The following is an 18586-nucleotide window of genomic DNA, read 5'->3' as shown; positions in this document are numbered from 1 at the left end:
GTCCATGAAAATAGATTTTTAAGAACTTTACTTTGGCCAAATCTCTTTTGCTTCCTTTCTTTAGATAATTGAGAACCAGGTCTCTTACTAGCAAACTTATGCACTACCATAAAATGTAAAAGAAAACTAAGCACATCTCCTATCGTTAAGCCCATCCTCTGTAATGCTTTTGTTTAATTTGTAAGAGTTTTTGGTCCTGTGTGATTTACTGCAACATAGATCTATCAAAATAAATTTGAGAAGTTTCACAGTGCACTTGGTAGGAGGTAAAGATTTTTACTCTCCTACCTCGAACTGGCACCAAGAATTAATGACGCACAATTTGTTGGATGATTTACATCCTCTCTTGTTTTTAGTGTTCTTTTAATAAGATGCTGCAGCTGTGTCTGTCCTCTTAAACACAACCCTGTCTTCCTAAATGCTGTAGGGGATGTCACACCTGCTCAAAGGTTGGAGATAAAGATACACACACACACACACACACACACACACACACACACACGCACACCCCAGCAGTGAGGAAAAAAAGACATGAGAAACAGGAGGGCAAAAGAACAAAAACAAAAGAACAAAAGACAAAACACAGAAGGAAGACATAAGACAGAACAAAAGACAAAGCGCAGAATGGATGCTAAACTCTGATGACAACCTCAGGGAAACTCATGGTTTTTATTATGATCATAATTCATAGATCTTTAAATAATTTAAATTACTCTCTTCTCCCTGTTTGGCCTTATTCCACTGGAGCCCCACGTTGCCACAGACTCCAAATCACACTTTCTTAGACTTGAATGTTGGTAAAACTATAAAAAAAATAAAGAATGATAAAACATAAAATTGTTTTTTAATATACATAGATCCAAATGGTTGTTTACTTCTTCAAATTGGTCATCCGGGGAAGATACTAGGGTTTATTTTAACAATGCAATCCATATTCAAAATTCTTGAATATTGCCCTTCAAGATATACAGCATATTCTATTTAATATCCTCAGTGGGAGCAAATTTTCATCTTTGAAGTTATCCTGTGAATAAATTTGAAGGTCCTGTTGGAGGATATTAGGAGTCTTCGCTAAGATTCGCTTTAGATCTATGTAAGAAATTACACATTGAGCTATTTTTGGAGCACATACTATGTCAAAGGCTGGATATACAAAAATGAATAAGAGAGAGTGTCCTCATGCTGGAACAGCACGTTGTGTGGAGGGAGACACAGACCTACGGGTCGATCATGTCCACATTATGCACACAGGGCTGCATGCTCCCGGAACACGCACGGCTCCTTAGCTCAGTGTGAAGCCTGGAGCTTCCAGGAGAAGGTTTCATGGGGATGAAGATACTGAAACTGAGACTAAAGAGATAAATAGGAATTAGATGAAAAAGGGCAGAAAGGACATTCCCAACAGAAAACACTGCAGGATTAAAGGCAGCTTGATAGAGGGTAAAAACCATTTTAGGAGCACTACAGCATGAAATGCAAAGGTTAGTGAAGACAGGAAAAACAGAAGAGACCAGAAAAATGAGCAGGGGCTAAGTCGTGGTGAGTTTGTGCTTTTTTAATAAGTCCTCTCAGGAGGTGTTTCTGAGAATAAAGCCAGGGAATGAGAAGGTCAGAGCTGCATTTTGAAAAGCTCACTCTGAAATGATCATTTCCTTGTATCTGGGTTCTGGGAAGAAAAACACTGAGAACAATGATAATGAGAATAGGAGTAGATAAATTAAAAAGCATTTGGGATATAAAATTAGCAAGATAGAGACACTTATTTGGTGAAGAGGAAAGAGAAGAACTTTTGGGTTTAGGTTGTAGCGACTAACTGGGAGCCAAGCACACTTGGTAGGTAACTGGCACTGAGAAGGGAGTCCAGGGAGGCAGACTGAAAAACCATCACCACCACCACCACCACCACCACCCAGAAAGAGGTAAGCCACCCAGGAAACACAGAGCCAACAGTTAGCAGAGCACCTACTTCAAAATAAAGGACACTACTGTCTTATAATTTGGTTTCAGCCAACACAGTGGAGAACTAAAATATCTGATATCCAACAGCCACACGCTGACCTAGAGCAGAAGCTAATACAGAATGAGGATAAAAGAGAAAATGGACCAGAATAAAGATACCTCCTTAAGACCTATTTGCCAAAAGTAACACCAATTCTCTGGTGAAGAAATATCGAAAATTAACACCAGAAACATGTTAGACATCATTTCAAGTTTGCCAGTTTCATGTGTACATGTACGTGTGCGTGTGTAGGATTCAGGGAGGTAGGAAGCGGATGATGTATGGTAACATTCTCAAGCCCTATTTTGTTGTCTTTACACAGAGACCAAGTAACTGCCTTTCAGACTGGTATATTTAGATATCTGAACACAATGAACCTCCGAAACAAAACTGCCCAATTCTCGTGGTAAAAAAAGGCACGCCTTTTGGTGAGTATCCTCACTGTTAGAATATCTGCCTCGGTTGTAATACAGTGCAGAACGCTGGGTCCATAAGCATCACACCTGCTCAAGAGGCCTCCAGTTTGCAAGAGTACTCTGCCAAATGTCTGAAGAATAAGGATGAGTACAAAAAGGCAATTTAGCTATAACCTCTCAATTACAAGCAGTTATTCCTGTTCATTTTTTGTTGTTGTTAGCTTTTATTGATTCTGGTTTAGCCATTATTTAATCATTAACAGGACTTTTGCACAAAAACACATACAAGCACTTTATTTTAAAAGATTATCTCATAGGTATTAAAAAGCCAGAATAGCTTCTCCCTCAATATTTTAAAGCCTCCACATTTTGAAATGACTTTATTTTCTTACATACACTGACAGGTGATCACACCACTTCAGACATTACTAGGTGTCAATTTTGTAATTAGGTCATAAGCAAAATGCTCTCAGGAAATTAAGGGGAAAATGAGCAGTGGGGACACATTTTAGATCAAGAAATGTTTAATGTGAAGGTTTTTTCTGTAAGTCCATGCCAACTCATCTATTACTCATTTAAGAAAACCGCGTTATTAAAAAGAAAATGAGAAACTGTTTGGCAAGAAGAGAACGCACACGGGTGCACACAAACACACTAAAAGTTTAGAACCAAGTCTTCAGTTTAACCAAGAAAACAAAATCTTATCAAGAAACAAGCAGGCCACAAAAGATAGATGCAGCCTATTCCAGCATATTGCCCTGAAAAAAGTTCTTCACCAAGAGACTCTCCCTAAAAAGCCCTCTCACAGGAAGGAGGAGGGAATGTAACAAACCTTATACATGGGGTCTGAGGTGGAAGAAGGCATGAAGAGAAAGGAAGGGGCAAATGCATGGATAAATCTACGTAACAAAATTGAGAAACACAATCGTAGCAACACCTGATGAGTGGGGTTAAAAGGAAAACACAACAAAAATAAAATAGACCAAACAGTATATACGTCAGGAACAAAGAGATCTGAATTAAAGTGTTATATAGGCCTTTTATTTAAGATGAGAGTAAATGTACTGATTTAAGTTTGACTTTAATAATTAAGTGCACTGATTTCTAAAGGTAAGTATTTTGCGACTAGGCCAAGAGCAGATAAATACTCCTGACTGGGGAGAAATGGAAGGAGAAAAAAAATAATCAAAACATGGTTTAAAAAAAAAGGCAAAAAATTGGAAAGTGAAGGACAAATACAATAAACTGCTAGCATGATAAAAGACTAGAAATGTAAACCAAGGAAGCTGATGGAGCTGAGTAAATAGCAAATGCACTTATCAGGTGGAAAAACAAAAGCTCAGAATGGAAAGACAAATGTTCCAAAGTTCTCCAGGGGGTTGACCCAGAAAATAGACCTTACAGACTAGAAAGCTGGGACTTTAAAAAACATCTAAGGACATAAGTAGCCTCAATTTACACCAAGTTAAAGGACCTAGAACCAATCCCCACTATGAGGCCAAGAAATAGAGGGGAGCCCTGCTCATGAAATAAGGACAAAGAACCCTGGGCTACTGGGGAAGGACACCCTTTTTCTAGACAAGAGTCAGAGTTGATTCTCATCAACAGCTTAAGATAATGAAATAGTATCTTCAACAAATGCCTGTTTAGATTTCTATGCCCAGCTAAAATTACTATTTAAGAGTAAGATCACAAGAAAGAAATGTCTAAAGACACAGTGCTCACCGGCCACGGATATCTTCTGTAATAAAGGATACACTCTCATAAGAAGGAAATTGAACTTGGAAAAAGGAAGTGGAATGTGGAAGGCAATGGAGCACAAGGAAATAAGTTAATTTGCTGATAAGGCTAAACAATCGTTAACTGTACAAAAAAAATGAAGAATAATTTCAGATTTAACAATAAGGTAGTGAAAATAACATAGAAGAAGGGGAGGAAGTTTGGAACTTAAGTATTCTAAAAGTCCTTGAGCTGCTGAGAGGAGAATGGAGATGATGACTTACGGTACACTTTAAGTCAAGGACGCACATTTAAAATTTAAGTATGTACACTACAAAAAATGAGTAACTTCCAAATCACTAGGGTCAAAGAGGGAAAGAGTATGGAAAACTTAGTGACTACACTGGAAAGCAGGAAGGAACTTAAAAACAAGAAAAAGCAGGAGCAGCAAAGAAAAAAAGCATGACGAGATTATATAAGCAAATAGCAAAATATATCTGGAAGCACATGAAATTTAAGTAGATTAAATTTCCATTTGAATGCCACGATACTCTGGCTAGATAACAATCCATTTATATGCTATCTACATGGAGAAATGTCTAAGAAATAATGGTCCGAAAAATGTTGAAAGTGAAGGGATGGAAAAGGATACATGTATCTACCTCAATCTATCAGCGGAGCCTCAAGACAAAGCATGAATTTCTACAATTGTAAAAATCAAACATTTCCACGATCATCAAGGCATTTTACCTTTTCCTTCTCAAACTCACAAATTAAGCAGACCAAAAAAAAGAATATAGATTAACAGCATAATTAACAATTTTGATCATTTGAAGATTGTGTGTGTCTACAGTGAATAGAGAACACGCATGGTCTTTAAAAGACACATGGAATGTCTACAAAATTTGATCATGGACTTGACCATAAAGGCTCCACAAAACACAATCATACAATACATGCTATCATACAGTAACATACAAATCTTTGCCTCTGATCAAAACACATTAAAAGTTAAAATTGTAAATTTATACAATAGTATCAGACTAAAAATGGACGGGCTGAAAACTCATCTGTTGAAACAAAAAAAAGTAACAAAAAATAAAGTTTTAGAACTGAATGATAACAAAACCACTTAAAGTAAAAATGTATGGTATACAAGGAAATGTATAGCCTCAAATACAGAAATACAGCAGTTAAGAATCCCTAGAATAAACTCTCTGAATTGAGGTCAGATTGAATGAATATTCAATGGTTCTCTCCCATCTCTGACCACCTGCTAATCCTTGAGTTGCTCTGATGAGGCAAGGGGACTTGCTAAAGGATGCACTAATAAGGAGAGCCGATAAACTACATAAACACCTGTCCATGGTAACCAATTATCTTCTGCCATCATACTAATGAATATCCTATGGTTTGTCAGAATTCTTAGTTTTTTTTTTAATTTACTATTCTGTTTTTCTCTACATCCTTCAAATTGAGGGCTTAATAGGAGACAAAAATGATTTGTATGATTATCTCATTTAATTATCAGAGAAACTATTATATTCCCATTTTACAGATGAGTACAGATAAAAACCACAAAAGATTTCAGTAACTAAGCCAAGTAAGTGGTAGAATCAGGTCTCAAAATTAGGCCTAGCTGCAACCCCAGCTTCATGATGTTTTGCATGTCCCAAAATTGAGGTCAAGAAAGACTACGGCAGACTAGGACAGTTTCAGATCTACATATCCCTCCTTTCAAGACTGTCATCATAAAGCCCACTGGCGCTTGGGTCTGTCACTATCCTGCCATAGAGTCTGACCCAAAAAAAAAAAAAAGTCATTCATTTAATACAAGTTCTCCTCTCCCTTCCCTTTTAAGGTCAATAGTCAAGTACAGAAGCTAATTTTTCCATTTATAGAAAGTGTTCAAATATATAGTCCTATCACAATTTCAAGACAGATCTAGATTGAATTCTTCTTATGCCCTTAATTATGAAGCAAAAGAAATGATGGAGCTTTTTAAACTGGTGTTGTTCTGCTTTAACAATCGACTTATTTACTGTAAGAGACTCCTGACCAACTACCCCAGAGACTCCAGCCCAGGACAAATCAGGAGTGGCCCAGGAATACAGATAAAATAAACACCCCCAGACGATTCTAGTGTGAGTTGTCTCCACGTGGAGAACACTAAACCGAAGGACTGAGCCTGAAGGCAGACAGGCTTGCGGTCTAGATTGCTCAATTTTCACATCTTTCCATCAACAAAAGAGCAAACAACCACTAGACCAAGAAGCATGGAGTGCAGTTTTGCTTTCCTGACCTCCATTTATTACACAATACTGAAGAACAAAGTAAAACACACAATTTGGAAACAATGTCAAGGACTTTTTGAGAGAAACATGGCTTGCCTAGCTCTATCTCTATATAAACTAGAGTGAGAAATATATTTGATACAGTATAAAGTCTTACTGCCATTTTACCCTTTTTTTTTTTAAATTGAACTCTCTCCAAGTAGTTATAAAAAGAATATCCCAACTACTTGGCTTCCATTTTCTTATCTTAAAAATGTCATCTGGCATGAACAAAGATAACACGTAGGAAGCACTTAAAACACCTGCCACAACAGACATTGCTGTCCTTCTCTATCTTCAGTTCCCATCAGAGGGAATGGATTCACTGAATAGAGGCTATCTAATTAGAAGCCATCTAATTTATCAAGTCTTCTAAAGTCATATAACATTGATGGTGAGTCCTCCATCACTAACAAAGCAATGAAAATGATTATTAATGTGTATTGTTACTATACATTCACCATTTAGGGATTAAACCAATACCAGTTTGAATTTTGATAAGACAATACACATAGGCAATACTCAAATCTTAAAGTGAAAGGAGGCTTTAAAACCCACCAAAGGGATGTAATGGTACTGAAGGGGAAACAGCAAGATTTATATGTCAAAGTATTTGCTGTATCATTTTTAATCAGAAAACTGTAACTGAGAATTTCTAAAATTCTGTGAAAAGTGTCCTTGGCTGCACCTAAGAAGAAAAATAACCTGGACATTAAAAGAAGGTATAAAAAGCATGAAGTTTCCAGAAAAGGAAAAAATTATGAATAAAGAGTCTCCTCAGGGCCTGAGTGAAGGGAGTATAAAGGAAAAACATGAATGGATTCAAACACTGCAATGTAGAGGCACTCTGTTGTATGCTATAGGGATGGAAGTAAGCAACCCATGAGTATCAGGTCATCTTCCTGGACCTGACAGTAACCTTCTGTAAAATCTCCACTATGTTTCTAGGTACATGGAATCAGGGAAAAGATTATTTCTAATGCTATTATTTAAGCAAATTCTTTGACTTTTCACAGAAAAGTTTCAAATTTAATAACTCAACTCTTTATTTCTTCCATGTCTAAGATAAGATCTTAGAGGGTCCATGAGCTTTATTGGATCAAAATTCCAAAAGAGATTTACAAATTCTTATGCTGCAGTGATGCTAATTCAGGGCAGAAAGGAAAAGTGGAACAATAAGAAAATGGAAGAATTCTACAAAATCCACCCTAGCAAGTAGAAAGGTTACCAGACAGTAGCTAATAAAGTAGAAGGCGAAGAATTCATTTTAACATTTTGATGAAAGTCTGTCAAAGAACAAAAAACAAGGCAGTGAAAGATGCTTTCTACAAAAAGATCAAAAAACATGCCTTTGAAGAGTAGACGGGTACGCTCCATCTTTACTTCCATTTTACACGGCATCACACAGAAGCACAGAAGCACTAAATGACTAATAAAACCACATGGAAGTGACTCTTAATGACCGAAAACAAACTGAGGGTTGATGGAGGGATGTGGGTGGGGGGATGGGCTAGAGGAGTGATAGGTATTAAAAAGGGCACTTGTTGAAATGATGAATTATTGAATTCTACTCAAAAAAAGTATTGCACTGTATGTTAACTAACAAAATTTAAATTTAAATAAAATAAATGGCAATTAATGGTCACAGTTGGTCAAACTTTTCAAATGTCCCACTTTCAACGTAACAAGTTACTTGCAAAATGGTACCAGGCAGTTAGGAGATAGAGAGGTAATAGATTGGATGAAAACCAGAGAAAACAAGCAATAACACAAGATATAGAAAAGCAAGAATCACACAAGAACAGAAGACTAAAGAACAACAAAGCTGAAAACAGTTTGTGTGCAACAGAGAAACTAGGAACCCCAGGGTGTCAGTTCTGCTAAGATTGGCCTAGAAGACTAGAAAGGTGTTTTTACAGTTGGCAATACACGAAAGAGAAAAGAACTGCACTCCAGGGAGAGAGAGAACAATGAGAGAAGACACAGGAGTAGAAAACCAGAATGTTCAGAACACAGAAAGGAGGACAGTCCGGTACAATAGAAAAGCAGCACATGGAAAACGCTAAAATCAAATGATGGCAGCCTTCCATACCCAACTGGGGTGGATGCACTGAATAAAAACCACGGGAAGCTTTAAGAACATTAACTTGACAGCTGTACATAAGCAGACTGGAAGATTAGGAAATATGGACAGACTGCTCTTCCAGTCATCCAGGAAGAGCAATAAAGTGAGAAAGGCCAAATACCAGTTTTCAATGAAGCTTTGTTAGGAATTTAGTAAAATACATTTAAAGATCCAGAAGAAAATTTAGTATACTAAATATTTGTTTTAGGAAAGAATGAAAGCACACCTGTTGTTGCAGTATCCCAAGACTATTACTAGGTCTAAAACCTTAGAAGCTATAATGAGAATTGCAGTCAGCAGCTGACTCAAATGCATGCTCTACAGTGTAAAGATACCACTCCAAATACACACACACTCAAACCTCACATCTTGGTGATTTTTCAGAGAACCAGAGAAAGGGGCTCTAAGCCATTACTTTTTGCTTCATTTAAGATTCATAGCTATACCCTTGAGAAATCAGTAAGTCAGGAAATATTAGGTACTAAATATGGTCTGACACATTCTGGGATGAAGTGTTTCTAATGAACGAAGACCCCACACAGGAAGAAAGGGGTCAAAACACACATTGCAAACTGTAGCTTCCGGTGCACTGAACTATTCGATATCAGAAAAAGACACAGTAGGAAAGAAAGGGAAGACTGCACTCCAGTCCTACTGAGATGCACTCACTGGATACCTGTGACATATCACAGGGACTAAGGGAGGGACTAAGGACCCCGAACATATCAAACTGCTCTCTAGGTAGATACGGGTTGTCAAAGGTCCAGCTTTTTAATGAAAAGGTTCATAAATAAGGTTTCTGCCTAAGACATACTTCTATAACGTATATGGGAGTGTCCTTATGTGCTAAGACAGTGTGTTATGCTACTGTGCTGACTTGTAGTCTTACTGGCTGGTAACAGAAGGGCAAAAAGGTGCCAGAAATTTTAAGAAAATAGGAAAGACAAGCAAATATACACACACAAGAATTGGACCCTTTTAAAAAAAATGACTGTAAAAACCAATGTCACTCACAAGCAGCAAGACAAAAAAATACAGAAAATGAAAAGTGAGAGAAATTACAGCTATATCAGGTGGAGCAATAAAAAGTGTGACCATATCTATATCAGAAAGAGTCAAATTCAAAGCAAAGGTATCGTATATTATAAAGATGTTGTTTCATGTTAATAAAAATGCAATCTTTAAAAATGCTATGCCCTGAATGGCTATTTATCAGATACCACAACATAAAGTACTTAAAGCAAATGCTTTTAAAAAGCTGACAGAGTACAGTAGAAGACACCTTCCTCAGGCAAAGACCAGTGGTCAGAAAAAAATCAGAATGCAGAGAATTAGCAGGCTACAATTAATAAGGATGATTTAACAGATACTAAGATTTTGAACCCTACAAGTGCTGAATACACTTCTTTTTAAGGGTCTATAAACATTTTCAAAATACTACTTATAAGTATGATAAAAATACTAGTCTAAGAGATAAACCAATAAAATAAAGAGCTTAATAAGAATAAGACACCAGTATATAACAGAAATTATTACAGGACATTATAGTATGAAACTAGCATAGTAAATTAATAAATTCACAATTATTTAATCATGTGAGGTGAAAAAACAATCTTCATTTAAGACCATATACAACAAAAACATTTGAGTAATAAAAAAAATAAAACACTAGTAATGAAAACTGGCAACTATTTACATCGTAGTGGGTAAAGTGGTTTCTTTCTCTATAAGGATTACCAAGGGGGGCACCTGAGTGGCTCAGTCACAGTTGCTGAAAACCAACTGTTGGTTTCAGCTCCAGTCATGATCTCACAGTTGTGAGACTGAGCCCCACATCAGGCTCCATGTTCTGCACAGAGTCTGCTTGAGATTTTCTGCCTCTGCCCCTCCCCCCACTTGCACAATCTCTAAAATCTTAAAAAAAAATGCCATGGAAGAACTTTAAAAACAAGATTGATATATTTGCCTACATAAGATTACAAATCTTCATTTAAAAAATCATAAAATTGAAAGGCAAAACACAAACTGACAAAATATGAAATAATGTTAATACACTTGGTATGTAAAGAGCTATAATAAATCAATAAGCTTCCAACTATCCCAACATAAAATGGACAGTTCATAAAAGAAAAAAATGGAAGCACTAATTTAATAGTTACAGACAGTTGGGAAGAGGGCCAAAAAGGAGGACCCTAAGCTCACCTTGTCTCACAGATACAGCTAGGTAACATTCACATCAGTGTAAATAGCCAAGAAAACTACCAGAAGACTGGCAGAAAAAACTCCACAGTTAAGTATAAAAAGGACACATGAAGAAGGTAAGAAGAGCAGAGACATGGTGAGGAGCTAAACGGACCCCACAGATCTATCCACAGGAATGCTCAGAGGGGAGAGAAACAGACTCACCCCAGTGAGCCCACACAGAAAAGATGAATCCCCTAACATTTGGCTTTGAAAACCAGAGGGCAGAATTTCATGAGTTCTTACAACCAGTGGGACTTAAAAACGAACTTTAAAAATAAGCAGTCTCAGCTACAGGAGGGCCAGGAAGGCAAGAGGAAGCTGAGGCCAGGCCCTTAAAGAGACAGCTTGCTAAGATACAGCATAGAAGTGGCAGTCTGAAAAACATCTGGGGCACAGAGAGGGGGAGTAGGTTACTTATCTCAGAGACTGTCTGGAGGAACAGAGATCACTGTGAGACCCCTCCAAGAACAAAAGAGCTGGCAGGTGCCATCTCCCTCCCCTACCCCTCCACATAAACACAAGGCCACCTGTTGGAACCAGCACAGGACTGACACTACCTGAGTTGCTTATACCAAGCCACACCCACCTAGGCTTCCACAGATCTGTCCTTTCTACTCACACTTTCCTCAGTCCTGGCACTAAAGATGCCCTCCCCCAGAAGACCAAAACAAACTTTGCCAATACTGCATCTCCAACCAGCTGCACTTTGTGGGGCCTCAGTCCTGGTGGGGGCAGGCTCCTTTCTGTGGAAGACCTGCCCACACACCTCGTTAAAACTGCATGCCTGGGCTGTCTCAGTGGCATGGCCCCTCTGCTGGCATGCAAACCTTGTGAGCACCACATGCCCCATCCCCTCCAATACGCTCTTGGACAGAGCCCATTCAAACCAGGGCTACAACCCTCTAAGTGTGTAAGCAGCACCCACAGGGGCTAGCACAACTCCAAAGTGACTGCTGCCCTGGTGAGAGGGGAAGATAAACACACACCATTCTGACTGCAGCCCCAGCAGTAGGCTGTAGGCAGACAGTTGGTCTCACTGCAGGCTCTTCCTACCAACAAAGTTTTTCAGGGGACAACACAGGAAAAGCACCCTGCAGTTTAGTGCTCCTGCATCTCTGGCAAATGCCTGTTCTGACTAAACTCAAGCCCAGGGTGGCCTTATACTGGTCCAGTAACGCCACAAGGATTAAATAATGCCTGTAACTGGCAAAGAGAGCCACTACAGATGACTGTATTGTGGAAAAAGTGGCCAAGACACAACAGCATGAGCATGGCTCAGGAAACACACATAGGAGACATCCCTGAAGTGCCAGATTCTGATGAACAGGGGACCATAAGGCACTACAGGACCTCTTCTGCATAAAGTCATTACTTTCAAAAGCAGAAGACATTTCCTAACACAGAGAAACAAACACGGAGAGTTAGATAAAATGAGGAGACAGAGGAACATGTCCCAAATGAAAGAACAGGATGAAACCACAGCCAGAGACCTAGGCAAAACCGAGATATGTAATATGTCTATACAGAATTTAAAGTAATGATCATAAAGATACTCACTCAACTTGAGAAAAATGTGGAGGACATCAGTGAGACACTTAAGACAGAAATAAAAAGGATCCAATCAGAGATGAAGAACACAATAAATGAAATATAAATACACTAGATAAAATAAATAGACTAGAGAAAGCAGAGGAAGAAATTAGCAACCTGGAGACAGAGTAATGGAAAGTAATCAAGCTGAGCAGAGGAGAGAAAAAAACATTTATCAAACAAATGAATGCACAAAGAAAGCCAAGGTAGCAATACTTAGACAAAATAGACTTTAAAACAAAGACTGTAACAAAAGACAAAGAAGGACACTATATAATAATAAAGGGGACAATCCAACAAGATATAACCATTATAAATATTTATGCACCCAACATGGGAGCACCCAAATACACAAAGCAGCTAATAACAAACACAAAGGAACTAATCAATAGTAATATAATAATAGTAGGGGGCTTTAACATCTCATTCACATCAATGCACAGATCATCAAAATAGAACAAGGAAAGGGACTTTGAATGACACACTGAACCAGATGAATTTAACAGATACATTCAGAATATTCCATCCTAAAACAGAATACACATTCTTTTTAAGTGCACATGGAACATTCTCCAGAATAGATCACATATTCAGTGACAAGTCTCAACAAATTAAAAAAGATGAGGTCATACCATACATCTTTTCTGACCACAACACTATGAAAGTAGAAACAAACCAGAAGAAAAAAATCTGAAAAAAAGCACAAATACATGGAGGTTAAATAACATACTACTACACAATGAATGGGTCGACCAAGAAAACTAAGAAATCAAAACTTGCATGGAGAAAATGAAAATAAAACAGAACGGTCCAAAATCTTTGGGATGCAGCTAAAGCATTTCCAAGAGGGAAGTTTATAGCAATACAGGCCTACCTCAAGGAGAAAAATCTCAAACAACTAAACCTTATACATGAAAGAACTAGAAAAAGAACAAAATCCCAAACCAGCAAAAGGAAGGAAATAATAAAGATTGGAGCAGAAATAAATGATACAGAAACTAAAAACAGAACAAATCAATGAAATTAGGATTTAGTTCTTTGAAGAGATCAAGGAGATTGATAAACCTCTAACTCAAAAATAAAAGAGTGGGGGGGGTTTGAGGACTCAAAATCAGAAAGGAAAAAAAAAAAAAACCCAAAACAATCGACACCACAGAATACAAAGGATTGTAAGAGATTACAAAATATTATATGCCAACAAACTGAACAACCTAGAAGAAATGGATGAATTCCTAGAAACATATAACCTACCAAAACTGAAACAGGAAGAAATAGGAAATGTGAACACACTGATTACCCAGCAATGAAACTGAATCAGCACACACAGGTTCTTTCTCAAAATCTTAAAAAAAAAAAAATATTAGCAAATCAAATCCAATGATACATTAAAAAAAAATCATTCGCCACAATCAAGTGGGGTTTATATCTGGGATGGAAGGATGGTTCAATAGTCATAAATCAACATGACATATCACATCAACAAGAGAATGGATAAAAACCATGCATTTCAATAGATGCAGAAAAAGCATTTGACAAAGTACAACATCCATTCATGATAAATACCCTCAACAGAGTATGCTCAGGGAGAACCTACCTCAACATCATAAAGGCTTTATATGAAAACCCATGCCTAACATTATATTCAATGGGGAAAAACTGAGAGCTTTCCCCCTAAGATCAGGACCAAGGCAACGATGTCTACTTTTGCCACTTTCATTCAACACAGAACTGGAAATCCTAGCAACAGAAACCAGACAAGGAATATCAGAAGAATACAATTTTTCACTATTTGCAGATGACACTATATATAGAAAAACCCAGACTACCCCGCCAGAAATCTACCAAAACTGATACATGAATTCAGTAAAGTCAAAGGATACAAAGTCAATGTACAGAAACCCAGTGCATTTCTATACACTAATAATGAAGCAGCATAAAGAATGAAGTAAGCAATCCCATTTACAATTGCACCAAAAATAAAATACCTAGGAATAAACTTAACCAAACACGTGAAAGACCAGTACTCTGAAAACTATAAAACACTGATGAAAGAAATTGAAGATGACACAAAGAAATGGAAAGACATTCCATGCTCATGGATTGGAAGAATATCGTTAAAATGTCTAGACTACTCAAAGTAATCTATAGCTTTAATCTAATCCCTATTAAAATGTCAACAAGCACTTTTTCACAGAACTAGAACAATCCTAAAATTTGTGTGGAACCACAAAAGACCCTGAATAGCCAAAGTAACCTTGAAAAAGAAAAACAAAGCTGGAGGCATCACAATTTCAGACTTCAAGTTGCACTACAAAGCTGTAGTAATAAAAACAGTATGTTACTGGCACAAAAACAGACACGTAGATCAATAGAATAGAAAGCCAGAAATAAACCCATAATTATATGATCAATTAATCTTCAACCAAAGAAAAGAACATGTGATGGAAAAAAGTTGCTTCCACAAAAGGTGTTGGGAAAACTGGACAGCAACATGTGAAAGGATATCTTACACAATGCACACAAATAAACTCAAAATGGATGAAAAACCTAAATGTGAGACCTGAAACCATAAAATCCTAGAAGAAAGCACAGGCAGCAATTTCTCTGAGCTTTATTGTAGCAACATCCTTCTACACATGTCTCCTGAGGCAAAGGAAATAAAAGCAAACTACTGGGACAACATCAAAATAAAAAGTGTCTGCACAGCAAAGGAAACAATCAACAAAACTAGAAGGCAACCCACTGACTGGAAGATATTTGCAAACAACCTATCCAATAAAGGGTTAGTATCTAAAATATATCTAAAATATATAAAGGGTTAGTATCTAAAATATATAAAGGGTTAGTATCTAAAATATATAACCCTTTATATATATATAGTATCTAAAATATATAAAGGGTTAGTATCTAAAATATATATAGGGTTAGTATCTAAAATATATAAAGGGTTAGTATCTAAAATATATAAAGGGTTAGTATCTAAAATATATAAAGACCCTATAATAAAGGGTTAGTATCTAAAATATATAAAGGGTTAGTATCTAAAATATATAAAGAGTTAGTGTCTAAAATATATAAAGACCCTATACAACTGAACACCAAAATAACCCCAAATAATCCAATTTAAAAATGGGCAGAAGACACAAACAAAACATTTCTCCAAAGACGACATCACACGGCCAACAGACATACGAAATGATGCTCAACTCATCAGGGAAATGAAAAGCAAAACCACAATGCAATATCATCCCACACCTGTCAGAATGGCTAAAATCAAAAACTCAGGAAACAACAAATATTGGTAGAACGTGGAGAAAAAGTGACCCTCATACTCTCTTGGTGGGAATGCAAACTGGTACAGCCACTGTGGAAGACAATATAGAGGTTCCTCAAAAAGAGAACAGAACTACCCTACAATCCAGTAATTGCACTACTGCGTATTTATCCAAAGAATACAAAATCACTAATTCAAAGGGATACATGCACCCCTGTGTTTACTGCAGCATTATTTACAATAGCCAGACTGCAAAAGCAGCTCAAGTGTCCATGGATATATGAATACATAAAGAAGTATGGTGGGGCACCTGGGTGGCTCAGCTGGTTGAGTGTGCAACTCTTGTTTTCAGCTCAGGTCATGATCTCAGGGTCATGAGATCAAGCCCTGCATCAGGCTCCGTGCTAAGTGGGGAGTCTGCTTGAGATTCTCTTTCTCTCCCTCTCCCCCTCCCCCCATATATACTCTCTCTAAATAAATCTTAAAAAAAAATAAAAAGTGGTGTGTATATATACAATAGAATATTATTCAGCCATATGAAAGAATGAAATCTTGCCATTTGCAACAACAGGGATGAATCTAGAAGGTATAATGCTAAGTGAAATAATCCAGTGAGAGAAAGACAAACACCAGAAGATTTCACTCATATGTAAACTTTAAAGAACAAAAGAAGAAAACAAAAACACATTCTTAAATAGAGAGAACTGGTGGTCACCAGAAGGGAAGTAGTTGGGGGGATGGGTGAAATAGGTGAAGGGAATTAAGTGTACATTGATCATCACAAGCATTGAATAATGTATAGAATTCCTGAATCACCAAACTGTATACTTGAAATATAATATAACAATTATACTAGAAATAAATATTTTTTTAAAGTCAGGAAAAAAGTTTATTATAGAGAATATGTTTAGTAATATGGAAAAATATTTATGAAGTGTTTAATATGAGGTCAAATCATACATACTATAAAAACAATTTGGAAAAAAATATATGCATACATAAACATTTCAAAAAACCAGATGAGTATACACAAATATATTAACAGTGGGTATACGTTTTATAGTTGCAGGCCATCTTCTTTTTAGTTGGTAGGATACTCAACAATGAAGATTACTCTGGTAGTTCATCTTCTAATGCGAAAAGAATTTTATAAAAGTTATTTTAAAAATACCCAAACTGTTGGGGCACCTGGGTGGCTCAGTCGTTAAGCGTCTGCCTTCAGCTCAGGTGCTGATCCCAGGGTCCTAGGATCAAGCCCTGCATCGGGCTCCCTGCTCAGCAGGAAGCCTGCTTCTCCCTCTCCCCCTCCCCCTGCTTGTGTTCCCTCTCTCACTGTCTCTCTCTGTCAAATAAATAAAATCTTTAAAAAAAAAATTACCCAAGTTGTTTAGTAAGACTAAAACAGTCAAAATCTTCAACAGCTAATTCTATTGAGCCTTATTTATATAAAAATTATACTTTTAACCTAAAAAATAGAGCCCCTTTATTAAAGGACATTTAATGTGAAACAATTTAAAAAATGAGTGGCATTTTACTAGTATAAGTGCTTTTTAAGTTCTACCTTAAAATACTATACCAATGAGAATAATGGTAAATTTACTGTTTTGAACATATATTACTTTCCCATTGCTGCTGAAACAAATTACTGCAAAATTAGTGGCTAAAAACACAAGTTCGTTTTAATTCTGAAGGTCAGCAGTCCAAAACAGATCTTAGCTAAAATGAAGGTGTTGGCAGGACCACCATCCTTCTGGGAGGCTCCAGCAGAGAGTCCATATTCTTGCCTTTTCCAGCTTTCAGAGGCTGCCTGCATTCCATTGCTTGTGGCCTGTTTCCATCTTCAAATCCACAACAGCTCTCTTCTTACTTTCTCACTTCCCCCTGAGACTGACTCTTCTGCTTCCCTCTTTGACATTTAAGGACACTTCTGATTACATGGGAGCCATCTGGATACTCCAGGAACATCTTCCTATTTTAAGATCAACTGATTCACATGCAAACTTAATTCCATTTGCTGTTTCAATTTCCTTTTGCCAGGTTAAGGTAACATTCTCAGGTTCCAGGATTTAGGAGGTAGACATCTTCAGGGGACCATTATTCTATCAACCACAGATAACCATTGACTCCAAATATTTATAGTTATTTCACTAATTCAACAAGTATGTGTTGAAACCTTGCTCAGTGATGAAAACTATGTACCAGAGATAGCAAAGCTAATAAAATAGAAATATTTCTTCATGGAGCTATTACAGACCTCATTCTCCATTTATGTACATATGATACAGAGATAAATCTGGATTCTTACAAATTACAAACGACCTCAAAATTTAGTCACTCATTCAAAAAGGATTTACTGAATATGGCCCATGGACCAAGAGACATGCTAGGCGCTCGAGATTAAAAAACAGGAAAGACATGGTCTCTGTTCATGTGCAGTAATTTAAAATGTAAAGAGTTATGAATTACATGAGAAAAGGTTTGTTTACAAGTTCTAACAGAATATGTATAAAATAGCAATCAAGAAATGTAGTACAGTGGAAAGCCTACCTTGCGCCCTTTGCTAGTGCTTTAAGAAATATATTATTTTGAGGATGTGTGCTGAATTTTTAACAAAGCTTATTTATATATACATAGGTGTACATATACATGCAAATACCTACACACGTGTATGCACATATTGCTTAGTAAAAGCCAAACTGACCCTGCGAAAAGACTACTACAACTTTGCTATCACAACAATTCACTTAAAACCAGAACTTCAGTAAGTTTGTGGTAGGCTTATTCTAATCTTAAAAGTTTTTTTTACATAATGTTGTTACTAGTTTTCATGCTTCTCTCCCTTATTTTTCTGAATGTGTAATCTTCACTGTGGTTTTCTCCAGATAC

Source organism: Ursus americanus, chromosome 2 (genome assembly GCF_024610735.1).
Source record: "Ursus americanus isolate L20-20 chromosome 2, mUrsAme1.1.p, whole genome shotgun sequence".
In the NCBI taxonomy this organism is placed as follows: domain Eukaryota; kingdom Metazoa; phylum Chordata; class Mammalia; order Carnivora; family Ursidae; genus Ursus; species Ursus americanus.
Note: the sequence above shows the minus strand (reverse complement) of the source record.